General features: G+C 40.6%; 1 long non-coding RNA gene across 1 annotated transcript; it reads left to right on the top strand.

Moving 5' to 3' along the window:
• Window positions 1-5,011: 5,011 nt before the first annotated feature.
• On the top strand, window positions 5,012-13,882 carry LOC127013591 (uncharacterized). Its single transcript, XR_007766096.1, has 3 exons — window positions 5,012-5,061; window positions 9,391-9,483; window positions 12,269-13,882. It is a non-coding gene; the product is annotated as an uncharacterized LOC127013591 (long non-coding RNA).
• The last annotated feature ends 3,119 nt before the right edge of the window (window positions 13,883-17,001 follow it).

Raw genomic sequence — 17,001 nt, 5'->3', positions numbered from 1 at the left:
GAGAAGACTTCCAATGAGAAAATTCTCACTGTTATGAACAGCAGGGATCTTCCAGGTTGTGAGGATAGATCTGAACCACCTGCTGCATATTTGTCCTATGAGTATGCTCTCTAGAAAAGATTACTTTTAATGGGAAATGTGACTACCAACTACAAAGAGGATTAGGTACCGCACCCCTTACAACAGAGAGAAAGATTCACAAAATAATTTGCAAATTGTAAAAACAAGCAATATTAGGAATGATTCTTTGGTGAGATGACTATCCGTTATGAGAAGGAGGCATGTAAAATGGTATTGACCAGAAAACTGTGCTGAGGAATAGACAGTATCCTCTTTTCAATTTGTGAGATCTTATCTTTTGTAAAAGACTATTTATAAAAGCTATGAGTCCCTTTGGATTCTGCCTTTCTCTACTTCTTGTCCAACTTATAAACTACTAAGTTTGGGAAAGGATACTTTGTAGTCTCTGGGAATGATGAGGGTAATCAAGTGATATATGGGCAAATGTAGAAAACAGTGGATGCAGGAGGGGGAGGATGGAGTTCAGTTTCTTTTTGAAACATTTATTCTGTATTCCAGTTGAGCGACTTCAATATCTATGAGCTGAACTAAGTCCTTTCTTACATTTGTAGTCTTTTCAGGCTATGAATACATCTGCCGAAGATTTTATTTCTATAATGGCATTCTAAATATCAGCAAGAAAAGCAATTTTCCTGAATTTTCAAACGTATTTATAAAGGATCATTTTTGTTATATGTGTGGGTGAACTATCAATAACAGACTGCAAGGTTTTATCTTGTTGCTGAACCTCTGGCAACTTATTGTACACCTTGGAAAGCTCCCTATTCAGTTCGCGGGAACACTGAAAGGTACTACAATGTATGGTTTCCAAATTTTCCCAGACAAGCACAGGAGAAATAAAATGCCAGTTTGTCCACATCATTAAACTACCTTGCAGTCTGGTACAATTGGCAGACTCTGCTCCAGAGAGATTCAGGACAAAAACTGCAAGGGTTTTTCCAGGTCAGGTTTGAAGTACACCGGCAGAGCAGTTGTGTTAGGCAACTTGTTCTGTGTCTTCCTGAACTCCAGGGGCCAATCCTGAGATGTTCTCAGCAATCCAAGTCCCACAAAAGCCAAAGCTATTAGTATCCTCCTTTCATGAATATTACAGTCCCTTGCAAATCTGTACATTTAAAAAATGTGAAATGTGCACTGCTAGTTTTGTACCCTATATTACTTTCTTTACTATCTTCTATTCTTATTGACATTGCATGACTTTGTTAATAACATAGTTTCACTGCTGCCTCTTTGTTTAATTTTTTTTTAAAGTGAGGGAAAGATATTTTATATTGCTGCAGCACTACAGCTCAGCAGAATTCTGTAAAGGAATTTTTTTAATGGGAAACTGTCATGGTTTGACCCTAGCCGGCAGCTAAGCACCACACAGCCACTCGCTCACTCCCCCCCAGTGGGAGGGAGGAGAGAATCGGAAGGGTAAAGGTAAGAAAACTCGTGGGTTGAGATAAGAACAGTTTAATAATCGAAATAAAACAATAATAATAATAATAATAAATTGTAATGAAAAGGAAAATAACAAAAAGAGAGAGAAATAAAACCCCCCAAAAACAAGTGATGCAAATGAAAAACAATTGTTCACCACCAACCGACCGATGCCCAGACTGTTCCCGAGCAGTGGTCCCCTGGCTAGCCTTCCTCCTGGTTTATATGCTGAGCCTGACGTCATATGGTATGGAATATCCCTTTGGCCAGTTTGGGTCAGCTGTCCGGCTGTGTCCCCTCCCAGCTTCTTGCGCACCTGCAGCCTCCTTGCTGGCAGGGCAGCATGAGAACCTGAAAAGTCCTTGACTTAGTGTAAGCACTGCTCAGCAACAACTAAAAACATCAGTGTGTTATCAACATTATTCTCATACTAAATCCAAAACATAACACTATACCAGCTACTAGGAAGAAAATTAAGTCTATCCCAGCCGAAACCAGGACAGAAACATATAATACAAGGCAAGTCCTTCCTTTAATAATATTGATATTCCTCTTGTGCAGCCCCAAGCCCATTTGTATAATGGCAGTTTTGTATTAACTTGCTTGCTGTTTTTATTATCCACAGAATACAAATGAACCTCTGGTGTTGTGGTAAGACTTGACAACCATAGCCAAGACTGGGAAAATGGGGTGCAGAAAGTCTCCCTACCTTAAAGAACTTTGTCTAAACAGATGACAGATAAAACAGGGAAGGAGCTCAGAGAGTAAAAAAAATATTTATTCAAAGTTACACAGCAGAAACAGGTCTAGATTTCATGTTTCCTGATGCTAAGGATTCTGTTTGATTACCTAAATCATAAACACTATATTGAAAGAACAGATTTAGCTTCAGCATTATTTGTAAAATAAAACCCTGCAAGAATGGAAAGTGCTTTTAAAACAGAATTTGAAACTGAAGAGCATGATTTCTGCCATGAATATCTTACATACTTGAGATTTCAATTAGTTTTATGGTTATGAGAGAGGGAAAGAAGCAAGAGAAAGACACTAATTAAACCCCTCCTATGCATAACAATCCTCCTTAAACTAGTTTATCCTATTTTGGTTCCAGTGCGAAGAGGCCATTTTTTGTTTTAAACTGAAAACTTTTGAAGAGCAACAATGAAAATGTATGCCCGTCTATGAAACCACTTTGCAAAGCAGAAGTCATGCTGATGGGTCCATGTTACATTGGCTGCCACTGGCAACAGGGTGCCAAGAAAAGTCTGTCCTGCGTAGCAGATTCAGGGCACAGGGACTCGCCCAGGCCCTGTTGGGCGCTCCTGGCCCCATGGCACCCGGCAGCACATGAAAGCATGGCAGCTGTCAGAGCTACCCAAGTCTTCCTCTCAGGTACCAGCCCAGTCTCATGGGGCTTTTCTACTGCCAGCTGCTGATTCAGGTGAGTGCTTCCTGGAGGAAAAGGCCAGCTCTGCTCTCCATTGTGCAGACAGACATGTCCTGAATCATTTTCCTGATGAGGGCTTTGGCTTCTAAGTGACCCAGGTGGGTTGAAATTAACCTCAGTGGGGAGCACCTGGTGTATGGCTGCCTTGCTTTGTTTTCAGAAGCTTTCTTACACTCTGTTTTCTATATTAAGCGCTTTTGGCCTCACTAAACAACTGGTTCTGCTCAAGTTCAGATAAGAGGCTGAACAGCTCTCACTTCGGCTTCTTGCAGAGACACAGCATTGCATGCACCAACCTCTTACCGGCAATAAAGCATGTAAGAAAAGCTGAAAACAGTGCTGAACCCCCAGACACAACATAATGAGGTACATATGCAAGTAGACATTAGGTATGCATACAATGAATCACTTCCTTACATGTCTTCCTTGACTGGAGGTACTATGGCCTTACTTGATTCTTTTTCAAGCATGAAGAATGTCTATGTGCTAATTCTGAGTACCTGCTCTTTGTTAATATTGCTGCACAGAATAGAAAAGGGACAAATTAAATATATCTGCTCCTTTTCAAACCACCCCTCTGCAGTTATTTGACATGCTTTTATACATATTTTTGCATGCTCATTTGTTTGTTTATGTGTATGCTCATGTGTCTTTAGCAATCCTGTAAAATCATACGCTTTTTCTTTTAAAAACTCACTTGTAGGCTTTTACTTAATTTCTCATGTTCCTATATTACTGTGACTTTTTTCTTACAAAACCTCATAGCTTATAAATTACAATAAGATTAAACCAGATATTGCTAATGTATTTTAAACAGTTGTTAAATTACCAAAGTTGGTTGATCCCTTCCTTGAAATTTGCTGATCCTAACTTTAAATGACTCCTAGGTTATTATTTATATCTTTTAAATCTTTTATAGCTGTACATGGGTGCTTTTATGAAACCTGGTGTAACATATTCTAAGAACAAAAGCATATTTATGTAAGTAGCACTGGGAGCTGACTTGGCAGGTGTTTGCCACGAAGTCTTAACCCCTAAGCATTAGTAGTAGGCATCAAGCACATCCTCAAAAGGTTGTGAGACTCTCTTTTTCTACAGAGAAACTATTCAGGCTGAAAATGTATTAAACTGGAAAGAATGGCAGCACTAGTGCTATCATCAAGTTTGTGGGCTGCAGAAATAAATGAGGATTTAAGAATAACATTTGCAACGAATGCCGTAAACAGAAAATAAAGACAGTTGTGGTGGCCAGGGCTTCTCAGGGCAACTGCAACCTTATATAGCTCATGTGAGAGCCAGGCAGAATTGTTCTTGGGAAGAAAGGAGCCTCAAATGGGGAAAGGAGCAGGCAAGGCCATAGTCTCTCCTCTTGCATGAACCAGACAGGAAAACTGGCCAGCTGGAGGAGATCCAGGGCTGTCCCACATGAAGAGGGGTAGCAGAGGGAGCTCAGCCTGTAAAAAGAACAGGACTTTGTCTAGAGCAAGGGTCTGTCAGCTTGAGTTAAGGTAGTGAAATCTGGCACTGAGAACTGTGAGAGTTTCCCCGGCTTCTGCTAAAGGCAGTGATTTTCGTGGATCTGCTGGAGAAGGCCAGCAAGGAATGAAAGAGTTCCTGAGAGCAGAGTAAAATGCAGCTGGAAACTTCCTTTCAGTTTGTAGGCACAAAATTCGTTGGTCCTTTAGCTTCTTCTATACAGGAGGCACCATCCATGGTTCAACATGCTCATCAAAGCTAACCAGGAGCTCTTTCAATAAAAATACTTTCATTGAAAAATGCCGTTTCACTGAAAACACACTTTGGAGGCAGAAAGTATAGCCATTTCAAGAAGATGGTGTTAGGGAAAGTTTCCTGGCTTCAGAACTTCATTTTAGAGTGAGCAACGCCGCCAAGAGCCCCATGGTCTGGTGTTCATAGGCTACACCTGTGAAGGGAGAGACCTTAATTAAGCCACTGCTCTAGCTGAATGAAATCAGGGTTTAATCACCTTCTCTGACTCAGAGGACAGCCTCAGGCTGCAATGCTCAGTTCTGGAGGGATATGGTTGCTGAGAAGGTGCTGTGTGGCCTTCCTGGAGAAGGTAGGCAGCAGTTCTGTGCTCCTGCAGTAAGGTAAGAGAGAATATGGGTTAGAACCAGCTCAGCTACCTCTTGGATGAATGCTCCAGCTAGGGGAGTGTGGGGTGGGTGGAAGGGGTGAGAGGTTTCTTGTTTTGCTGCTGCTGTTGTTGTTGTTTTGTTTTGTTTTTAAATGCAGGACTTCAGAGGTTCTTGGTTTTGTTCTTATAGTGAAGCTGAAACATTTTGCAAATCTGAGGTTTTTGTAAGAAAGGTGAAAATTTTCCTATTTGGTTCTTATGGTTACATACTAGTAAGTGGTAATATGATATGTTAAGGGACTGAACAAAGTGTCCGCACATCTATGAGATGTGTTAGTGTTTTTCTCTGAAAATGGGACTTATCTTTAGGTGTGTTGATAGAGGCCCCTCAAAAGGGCTTTATTAGGCTTCAGTTGCATGGAACTGGCATGAAGTTCTTGTTCTTCACAAGCCATTTATCTCGCAGCTTTCCTGGGAGTCTCTTCTCTGATGACTTACAAAATTCCCAAGAATCCTGCTCTGTTCTGTGACTAACATATTCTCAGTGGAAAGTTCTATTTTAAGCTTATTCAAAACATATTTTTTTCTGTGAGGAAGTATAGCTGTTAGTTAATATCCACTGCAATTATACCAAGCAAAATACTTATTAAAAACCTTCCTTGTAGTTCCAGGTTTCAGTCACCTACTTTTTTTTCATATGCCTGACATCATTCACATAGAAAAAATCAGCTGTACTAAGAAGAAGAAATGTGAAAGAACTGCTTTTTATTGCTATGGTTTTTACTGTGGTAAAAATTCGTGCATGTATAATTTTATTAGCTTTCATAGCAGTATGCAGGCAGATAACTTCATCCAGTCTTGCATGCAGTTGTGGTCTCCCACGTTTAAGTGAATATAGAGTTCAGAGGATGGCTACTAGGATGATCGGGAGCATGCAAAGCATGTGAAATGAAAGCTAGAAGAGCTTGGCTTGCTTGGCCTTCAAATAGAGATCAAGAAATGACATTGTTTCCTGTGTGAGGGAGGAGAAACACCGATATGGGAGAAAAGCTGTTAGAGTTGAAGGATGATTTCGGTGTGCAAACAGATGAAAAGGAATGGGAACAAATTGAGCCTGGAAACTGAAGAAGTCATGGGCTTCTGGAAGAACATCCTAGTCTGAAACCTGGGGACAGTGCTGTACGGTGCCTGTTAGAGTGAGGGGGCTGGTCGTTGCCTCAAGTGGCTCCCTTGGGAGTGTTCTGGTCAGCCCAGTGAAATGTGACAGACCTAGTCACATGTTGTGGGTTAACCCCGGTGGGGAGCTCAGCCCCACACAGCTGCATGCTCACACCACCACCACCCCCAGTGGGACGGGGGATAGGATTGGAAGGGTACAAGTGTGAAAACTCATGGGTTGAGATTAAGACAGTTTAAGTAAAAAAAACCCAAAACAACCAGCAAAAAAAGGAAAGAAACAAAGAAAACCAAAACCAAGAAAAACAAGGGATGCAAAACCACCCACAATTGCTCTCCACCAGCTGACCGATGCCCAGGCAGTCCCTGAGCAACGGCAGCCCTGGCAAACTTCTCCCCCAGCTTTTATTGCTGAGCACAATGTCACATGGTATGGGATATTCCTTTGGTCAGCTGGGGACAGCTGTCCAGGTTGTGTCCCCTCCCAACTTTTTGTGCATCCCCAGCAGCCTGTTCTCTGGTGGGGCAGCGGGAGAAACAGAAAAGGCCTTGATGCTACATAAGCACTGCTCAGCAATAGCTAACACATCAGTGTGTTATATCAACACCGTTTTCATCACAAGTCCAAAGGAAGCACCATACCAGCTAGTATGAAGAAAATTAACTCTATTCCAGCCAAAACCAGTACATCACAGATGGATGGTTTGAAAAGATAGGCCTCTCTTTTATTAACTGGATTCTAGGAAGGTAACCACTTGGATGGGCAACGTGACACCTGCAGTTACCAGCACCTGCAGCTAGTATGTTATAGAGTTTGCTGTTATGTCAAATGGTTTCTATCATGGCAGCTGGTGTCCAATTCACTACCTGCCTTAACACTTCCAACTGCACTATGCAAGGGCAATAGTGTGACATTGATTTTGAAGCAAACTTCTCACTGGGATCAATGGGAAATTGTGATTAAAACTGATGACACAATATGGCCCCACTTGCCCTGCAGAACAGTCCCAACAGGGCTCTAATGAACTTCCCATGCCTCTCATCATAGCAGTTTATGCCCACTGTATATTAGTAGATATTAAAATGCATAGGGATTTCTCTCTAAGAGAATTCCTTTTGCCACTTGGATTGGTTGTGCTATAAACAGTAATTGTTGTATTTTGGGACTCCAAATTCTAGCCTCAGCTGGAAAAACAGAAGTGCAAAGATTGCTTAAAAGAAAAAAAAGTAAGTCAAAGGGATTAACTTTTTTCCGACAGTGAACTAGCAGTTTATCCTGAAAGGTCAGCTGAAATGCCAAGAGTAGGCTCACTTTGGGTTAAGTTTGTCCCAATCTGTCTTTCCACCTGTGATGCTACTATGCAAGAAAGAGCTTATGATCAGATGGCAAAATGCCTCTTGTTAAAAATCGGAAAATTGTTTGCTCATAAGCTGGACTTCAGAAACTGGTGGATCTCCTGTTTGAACTCACAAGCCTATGGGCTTGCCTTCTGTCTGAGCTTTGCTTTCTCTCCTTTACCAAAAAACCACCAGATCTGATATTTGTCGGTCACTTCATCCTCTTCTTGAGCATCCTTCCTACAGGCAATTCTTTCTAGGGCTGAGCAAGGAGAACTGGTTTTCCCACCCCTGAGGTCTCAGCGTGGTGTGCGACAACCTCGGAGAGAATCAAGTGGAAAGAGTTTCTCCCAAGTCTTACAGCAGTTTTATTGGGCCAGGGGAGAAAGAAAAGCACAAAGTGTGCACCATTGCCAGATTGGGACTGGCTGCTGGTGAAGCTGGTATAGCGATGCCAACCAGGCCTTTCATTTCCAGGAGTGCTCTACCTTCCATTTATACCTCTAGCTGTTCTCCTCTTGAAATCCCAGCCTTCTCCTACCTTCCACCCCCAGAAATTAAGCAAAGAGCATTTATTCTCCCAGGAATATTTTAGATATTTAGCAGATAATTTAATTCTCCAAGAAAGGCATTGACTGCTGCAGAGCGGAGGCCAGACCCTCATTGCAGGCAGACAGGCTCCACTTATTTTCCTGGCTCTTCAGATTTACTACTAACACACTGGCAGGCAGCAGTAGTGGATATGATGATGTAGTGTTGGAAATAATCCTGGGTTTTAGTAATACCTACACACTGCCAGACAATTATGTCCAAAGAGCCCACATTTTCTAGAAGTACTGTCCCACCCCCCCTTCTGTTGGAAGCCCTAATTTCCTCCTTGCCCCTCTTCCCTTGCTGTCAGCCCTATCATGTCTCTTGTGGCCAGATCAAGGATGTTTAAATATAGATTCAAAAATTTCTGAGGGAGGAGCAACTCTGGCAAGCCTTTGTGGCCTGACTGATCTCACTAAACTAGTACTGACTATTCAGGATCTCTTCCAATACTATCTGGCCCTTCTTTAAATCTGCCAATGTTTTAGAAATTCAGGAATAAAGCAGTAAACAGACGCAATGAAGCTTCTGAGTTTTTTCCATGCTGGAAAAAACCTCTTCCCCCCCTCCCTTCTCTTTCTACCTTTTTGCAACTTAATACTGCCAGGGCTTACTTACTGAACAAAAAAGTACTTTTCTAGACTAGCAGGCTTGGTCCTAACCAGTCACAGCACATGTCAGTGTGGGGATATTTGGGAGATCTGGTTTCAAGCAAAGGCAAAAAGCAAAGTAGTCTTTAAAGCTTTAGTAGAAGTGGATTAGATGAATCTACCCCTTCTTTCCTTTCTCTAAAATTGCCTTGAGGGTTTGTTTCCTTTTGAACAATCATGACCCTAAAATTATTAGGAGGTATTTCTGATGACTTGAGCTTCTACCATAACCTAGAGTGTTTTTACTCCTCTGTGATTACTTAGACAAAACGAAACGGTCCTGAGCTGTAGCGTGACTGCAAGGGCCCGGTAGAATTATTAGTGTAGTTGCTGAAAGTTGGGGGAAAATCAGAACCTGGTGTGATTTCCTGAAGTGCTTACACATGGTCAGCTTCTCTCCTGTGCGGAGTACTAGCACCAGTCCCGTGCAACCACTTCAATCGCACTTATATCCTCAAAATGAGCTTAAGCACTTCTTAGGCCTTGTGCTGGCCTCGTGTTCAAGAGTGGATTTCACCCCCTAGCAGTTTCAAGTAACTGAAGTACTTTTTAGCAAAACAATAAATTATAACTTCTGTTTTTTTCAGAGAATGGACTGCAGCAGATCTTGCAGATGGACTCCGTTGTGTAGGAGCAGGCTTTGACTACACCATACAATGGCTAAAATCAAATACATTTTGGTAATATTATTTGGTAATTGATAAAAAAAACAACAGCCAGAGTGCTATAAATAACAATATATCTATAAAGCACAAAGAACATAAAAAGGAGAACTAAGAGCTGAGTCAAAAGACATTTAACTTCTGAAAAAGGAAAGGCTAACAGTGTGGTTGTCACTACCACAGGGCACTTTTGCCCATGAAAGCAGAAGGTAGCGTGCATATGTAATTGTGTAATACTCTAAGATGCATATAGCTCTCTAATATGGAGAAATATAGAAATAACTTTAGAAGACTGCCTTTGAAGTGTATGAAAATAATGTTAAGAATGGCTTAAAACCCTTTATGGGGTCGGTTATCTTTGGGAATAACTAAAAGTCCATTAGTGACTACATGCTATACATTGTATTAAATCAGCTCTCTTCTCTCAAATCTGCCTCATTGTTTTTTTAGGGTGAAATTAATCGCTAGGCAAAGTATACATACACGATGTTGAGTTTGCCGTTTATTATAACATCCATAACTCAGTACATAAAGCTGCGCATATGGCCTTGATAGCTGCCTGCAGTGGGGTGAATTTTCCTTTTGCATACTGATCCAAGGTGAATGACTGTGTCTCATCAACACTTTCTTCTGCAGTGCTTTATTAATAACAAATGAAGGACTCATGAATCCATTCAATTAATTAATTTCTTCTTGGTCTCCTTTTCTTGCTTAACAGGTTGATCTGTCTCCAAAATGTACATTTTCTGCATTCCCATTGGACTAATGACATTTAAGTAATTTTTTTACTTTGGAATATAGCCATCCAACTTAAAAGTAAAAAGAGATATTGTACATTGAAGACAGTGTCAGTGCCATTCCCTGCCAGTAAATCCCAATGCTGTGAAAATGAACAAGGATAGGATCTGCCATCCTTTGAGGTTATTAGACCAGGCATATCACTGACACACAGGGAGACACTTCCCTTCAGCTATCTTGGCTCGTATAGAGCTTTATTTAAGTTTTGATTCAAATAACCATTTTTTTCCAACCAATTTAGGGGTTATAATATCTGCTGTTGACCTTCTATTACAACCTATGAACCATCCTGTTTAATGTGAAATTACATCATGTAAGAAATTCCCTTTTGTCCATTATCTTGGTCACTACCTTGACAGGGCTCTCAAAGAGTCATGGGAGTGTAAATCAGAGATGGGACTAAGAAGCGAGGAACTCGGGAGTAATAGGTGTGAGTCTAACATGGTGATTCCTTCTGTTCCTAAGGCCACAGCAAGAGCGCAATGAAGAATGGACATTAGGTGTTTCTTCCTGGCACTGTGTCAAGTGCAGAATATTTTATGCAAATGAAATATCCTGTTCCGAGAAATAATAGATCTGTAGTGATTTCATTCCCATGTTAGAGCAAGAAGGTTTACATTGAAAAGATGGGTTGGCCACAACTATGACCACTTGTTGAGCACAAAAGGAATATCGAGAAGAAATTAATTGTGTGGCATTAGCTAATAGGAAGCAACATATACACAAAAGGGAGGTCAGAGACAAAAAAATTTCATAGACCATAATTGATTATTGTGATTTGCTTAACTGGACTTGGAAATTATGGGAGAAAGTGAATGTCAGAGTGAGGAAGGTGGAAGTGAAGGCTGAAGGATATAACATATTTTGTGTATGTTGTGCCTTCTCCTGGGTAATGTCTCAGGCCAGCAACAGTGTTCCTGCTTTGTGTAAGAAAGCTAGGCACATCATTGCAAATGTGAGGTGAGGGTAAAATCGGTACCAGTAAACAGGATTCTGCATGCCAGGGGAAGATGAGGAATATAGTGGCACAGTGACACCTTTGGGAAGTTAGGAGACTTTATGGAGTGAGATGAAGTTCAGTCTTTGCATATCTCTGTGAGAGATGATGCACTTTCATCCTGTTTTGGGTGTTTCAAAGTACATTGTCTCAGATATTTCTTTTGGGACAGAATACTATGCTTTTTTCCTCTCTTGTTTTGGGGTTCCGTTGCCAGTTACTTACCATGTTGTATGTGCAAGTGGGGTGCAAGCACTGTTTTCACCTGTTTTCACCAAAGACCTTGACAATACAGTCCTTAGGGCAAAGTATGAATTAGGAAGTTCAAAAGAAGTATGAAGAAGGGAGGATTTTGCAAAACTCAATCTGAGGAGCCTCATCTGTTCCTAAGCTTTGCTACAGGCCAGATCATATGGGACTTTCTCCTAAAGTTAGAGAAGACAACCAAATCACAGTTGCTTGGAAAGCCAACATCCTTCTATGGGCTTTCCCCTTTGCCTTTTCTGCAGCTTTGCTTAGCGCTCTTCTCTCATACGTACATGTCCATGTGAGGTGCTGTGCTTGAAGCATGATCTATATACTATGTGTTTTCATCAACATAGCTAAGCAACTCAGAAATGTCAAGGGGTCACCACTTTATCAGGTGGTATAGCAATAACAACAAAATTTCTAGTGTTGACCCCCCTGCTGTGTTGGCAGCACAGGGTGTTTTTAGTAGAATAAATAGCACTGCAGAAAGACTTCGTGAAACTGGACTACAGACCTTCTGCCAGTCTATGCTATGTCCCCTCTTGGGATCATATATAAATTAGCATACAGGTACCAACAGACAGCTATATTGTTGACAAACCCTGCTTTGAATAGAATGGAAGACCTCCACTTCTAGTGGGAACACCTCTGTTCTTTTAAGTAAAAGGAGATTGGGTCTGGGAGGGTTGTTTGCTTGTATTTTTCCTCACCCTCAGGACCCTGCTGTGAACTGTCCTTATATTTCTTCTCTTAATACAGGAAAGAATTTGGTTGAATTTGTCAAAGATGGCTTCTGTTTCCCTTCCCTCCCCCATTGCTCATGTGGTTGATTCCAGTTGCTCTTCCAGGACTGCCCTGTCTACTCACAGCTACATCTACTTCATGGCAGAGAGTGATTCAGCTGCCTGAGTGAACTGAATTCCTTCAGTCTTCCCTGTTAGTTTAACATACAGTCTTAGAAATCAGGTGCATAAATCACATTTTGGATACAAATCAAAACATGTGATTAATACCTAGACATTTATGGCCATATAATGTCGCACCACGGTTAACAAGTAACATTTGGCTATGGGGTCTGTGCACCTGCTAAGCAGTAATGTGCTACTAATGTTTTAATGAAGGATCCCAGGGAAAAAAAATGCCTCTCTAAGCTAGTGGTAAAGCTTGCGTTCCTGGAATGCACATATGCGGATAGGAGAGTTGACTGACTGGGAATATAGCCATTTGTTTTCCCAAATTACGAATAATAATTAATAAATAAAATGTTTTCTCATGGCTGTAAGGAGGGAGTTGGGAGAATCACTTGGCAAACGAACTGATATTTAAGCTATGATTTGCTGAGAATATTTGCACATTACTCTAGAACAGTGGTCCCAGGAGGAACAGTACTGAGCAACTTGCATTTTGCGGACAGGTTTGTTCTCTCTGTTGGCCTTGGTTTTAAGTTTTTAATTTACTGTATCCACAAGCAATATCAGAAAGTCTTGTGGGCAACACATTGCAAGTGAAACAAAGATTGGGAGCTATGGCTTTCTGGTGAGGTACCAAGTTTATTGATATTATGACATACTGCATAGCTTTTGCAGACTGAAAGTGGGGGGAAAAAGCAGAGATTATGTACAGAGGCCCTTTCGCTGGGAAACTAGAAAACAATCTGCCATCTTGGTTTGGTGCAATCTGGACTAAAATATGTTCCTTAGCATTGTGATGATAAACTCCAGGGATGCTACCTGGCACACATGGTTTAGCACTGCTTCAGAAGCAATGATTCTCAATGAGAAGTAGAGATGGGCCAATGTCTTCCTTCATTTTTGCAGAGAAACTTCAAAAAAAAAAAAATCTGCAAGATCTTCCACGAGAATGTCTCCAGGAAACACTTCTCTCAAATATTCGTTTTGGTGTCTCTGCTTCATGGAGGCATTCATCTAACCTATGATGTGGTTGCTAACAGTGGTGAGTGGTAGATCTTTGAGCAGAAGGTGCCTGGAACCCTGTGCTGCAATTACCTCATTTGGTACCATCTTTGTGGATGCAAGTGGTCTCTACCAGTCAATTAATGTAGAAGTTTGATATTAGGAGGGTGTTTTAGTCCTCACAATGACGCAGAGAAGTGCAGTGAGAGAGATGTAAAAGTTGCTTTCTGAGGAACTTGTATATTTATGTTGTTATTCTTGCTGCATCTTTCTCGGGGCCATACAGCCCTGAACTAGCAATGGCAAATAAGAGTTTTGAGAAGTTTTTTGTGACCTGATCCCGGCTAAAATAAAAAAAGAAAATTTGGAAAGATTTTAAAGTGATAATTACTGAGACTTGTCAAAATTAACTTTTTCCCCTTCCCAGGCTATTTTTGTTTTGATTAATCATTTTACAAAAGGGAAAATTTTTTTTGATAGAAGATTCTCTGATTAATTTTTTTCACTTATTATTTTCCTTGAAAGCATCCTCTCCTTTACTTTTCTGTTCCCGTGGCTGAGGATAGTTCAGTGTGTATTCTCTGAAAGCTGTCCAGATTGGTTCCAAATTAATCAGATGGTGTGTTGTGAGACTGCCTTTAGGCACTCAACTGTTGCTAGTCTGGAACTGGACTGTTTCCTAACTCAGTTTCTTGAAAACCAAATTTTCCCCTCAGCTTTTTGTTCAAACAGTAGAAAATTAATCCAGAGGACTTTTTTTTTTATGTAAAGCCATTTTCAAATTAAAATAAAAACATTTGTATTGAGAAAATGTTTATTGGCTGTCTATGCAAGTCTGATTAAGAGAGTAGTGAAAGTGAGTGAAAGAATTTGGGAGTGCATCTGTATGGCAGAGTTAATTGCAAGCTCTAACTCAAGTGTTGTCTCCAGTCATCTCCCTGATCACATATGAAGCATCTAGCTTGGAAGTGTTGCAGGGTTTCTGACTGAGCAAGCTGCCTCAATTTTGGTTATAGGCTAGGGCTCAGATGTTGCCTTCATGTGGTGTTGTAGCCGTCCTGCTTTGCAGGCAAGAATGAGGACAAAGCATGAAATTATGCAAGTTGTCCAATACCTTCTCACAGTTCTCCCATGTATTGAGGAGGATGTAAAAACCCTCCCGCAATTTATTTGCGGAAAGTCCTTGAAGCTTCAGTGCTGCAGCACTGAGAGCAGTGGAGATGCCAGAGGTCTCAGAGAACTGGAGGGCATGAGGGGGAATTAGATCATTGGTCTGGCCTCCTAAAAAGACCCTTAAATTTTACCCACTCTCTGCCATATTAGAAAAGGGAGCAGGAGCAAGACTTCCCAGTGCTCTGCTGAGCCATGGCTGCCATTTCTGCTCTGTGGGTCATTTGAACTCCTGCAATTGGCACCCACTATAATTGGGTTGCTCAAAAATGTACCTCAGGGCTATCTCAGCAGTTTTTCTCTTTAGCTGTGCTCTGAATTCCTTGACTGTAGGCAAGAAGTGGAGCCTTTTCATGCGGATCTAAATAACTGGATGGAATAGGAGACATTGGAGAATTTGGTCTCCTGTTTTAGCAGAGGACTACAAAAGAAGCGTTTCATGCAGCTGGGGGGAAAAAAACAAAAATCATCCCAATTTTTTATTGTAAGGATCATGCTCCTTCAGTGACTCAGCCACGGACTTTCTAAGAGGCACCAGACAGCAGTCCAAAGGCAGAAATAATATGTGTGAGAGCAAAAGAGATGTGGAGCACTGTTGTACAAAGATTCATGGATAATAACTTAGGATTATCTGGAGAGTACTAATTTAATTTTACTATGGCTAATGAGTTTTGTAGCATTTCTGCTTTAGGCAGCTGCTCCATATCCTTCTCACTTAAAAGAAAAAAAAAGGAGCTTAAAAAAAAAGCCTTTATCCAGATAAAACAGTTTCCTAGATTGGGTAGTTCCATGCCGTGTCTGTTCCATCCCTGAAGCCTAAATTCTCCTAAATTAGTAAGCAAATTAAGCACAGTGGTACTGGAAGTACACTGTACTTTCTTGCACTAGTATGTCAATACACGTATTGTCTTTATGTAGTATGTTCAAAAGCTGGTGACTAAGCTGTGTGATTTCATATGGCTCATGGTATCACTTTAGAACTTTGATTTCTTAATACTGGTGCCCTACATGCTGGCCATAATGAAGAAATATTTCCAATTCATAAATCCCATTGTACAATTTCAGCAAATTGAAGCTCTTGATATGTAGTAGGTCCTGCTCTTAGTTTGTTTATTGGGTAAATGAACTGCAACATCGTTGTAAAACTCCAAGAAGTGACAAGACTGTAGCCCAGTCTTTTTAAACACAAGGTCTTTTAAATGGCCATTCACATTTTACAAGGTCATAATCTTAAAGTAGATGGGTGTAGTGTGGATTGTATTTGTAATGCATTAATAAGAGGTAATAGAACTGGTTTATAAAAATTTCTGAGAGAAAATTTTACAGCTAGACTTTATTACTATTTCACTGGTATATAGCTACTTTTAAAGAATGGCTAGATTTGACTTGTGAACAAGAAAAAAGACTGAAAATGAGAAAAACTTACTTGTGTCAAGATTGCCATTTCCAAAGTAACTGTAAGCAATTGTACAAAGTTTCATAGACTACTAGACATCGAAACCAGTGATTTCCAAACAAATAGAAATTGATTATGAATTTGACAGTGCTTAAAGAAGGGCAAAGGGGGGGAGTCACCGAGTTTTTCATGAAACCCTGAACTGTGGCTTCAACCTATCGTAATTTCCTTCTTTTATCCAAAATGACCATAATCTTAGTTTACTGTCAGTGGAACCTAAGCTACTTTTTAAGCTGTATGAACGCCATTTGTAAGTACAGCTTTTAGCTGCAAAACCTGCAAAGACTGCCTGCATAGTAGGTGCCAGCCATCTAATGTTGTATCCATGAAGCTGGAACTGAGCAGGCCAAATGGCTATTCAGTCCATCTGTGTAAGGAATAAGAGAGAAGTTGTAATATGAGAACTGAAACAAATATAAGGAGGTGGCAGAGTATTTTTCAGTGGAATGGTGTTTATGTGGAAGAGAACTACAGCAGAGAGGATGCAGAGGAAAACAATGTGAGCAAAATGGAACAATATGGTCAACTGAAAAGCTAGATGTAGGGCGATTTTTAAAGGATTTAAAAAGAGGAAAATTATAGTAAGGGAGCAAAGGGTAGGATTTTTGTCATAGATATTAGGAGTCTGATGAAGCATGTGTTTCAGGAGATTGCAGAGCACAAGAGTGACATCTTCCATGACTTTGAGGCTGGGAGAGATTCAAAGAAGCTGCTCTCAGCACACTGTTGCATCTATACTGTGCAAGTTGCCATAAGGATACTTCAGGTACCTCTAAACAGTCCAGCTCAAGCATCCAAAGCAAACTAGCTGTGGCAGCAGAGATCTCCACACCATTACCTTTTCATGATATATTACTATTCAACAACAAATGTTACTTTTTGTAATTGCTGTGAAATTTATATTATTATTGCTGTTTATATTATTGACAAATGTCTTATGAAAAAGAGAAGAA

Source organism: Gymnogyps californianus, chromosome 2 (assembly GCF_018139145.2).
Source record: "Gymnogyps californianus isolate 813 chromosome 2, ASM1813914v2, whole genome shotgun sequence".
Taxonomy (NCBI): domain Eukaryota; kingdom Metazoa; phylum Chordata; class Aves; order Accipitriformes; family Cathartidae; genus Gymnogyps; species Gymnogyps californianus.
This window is presented reverse-complemented; position numbering and strand designations above follow the sequence as displayed.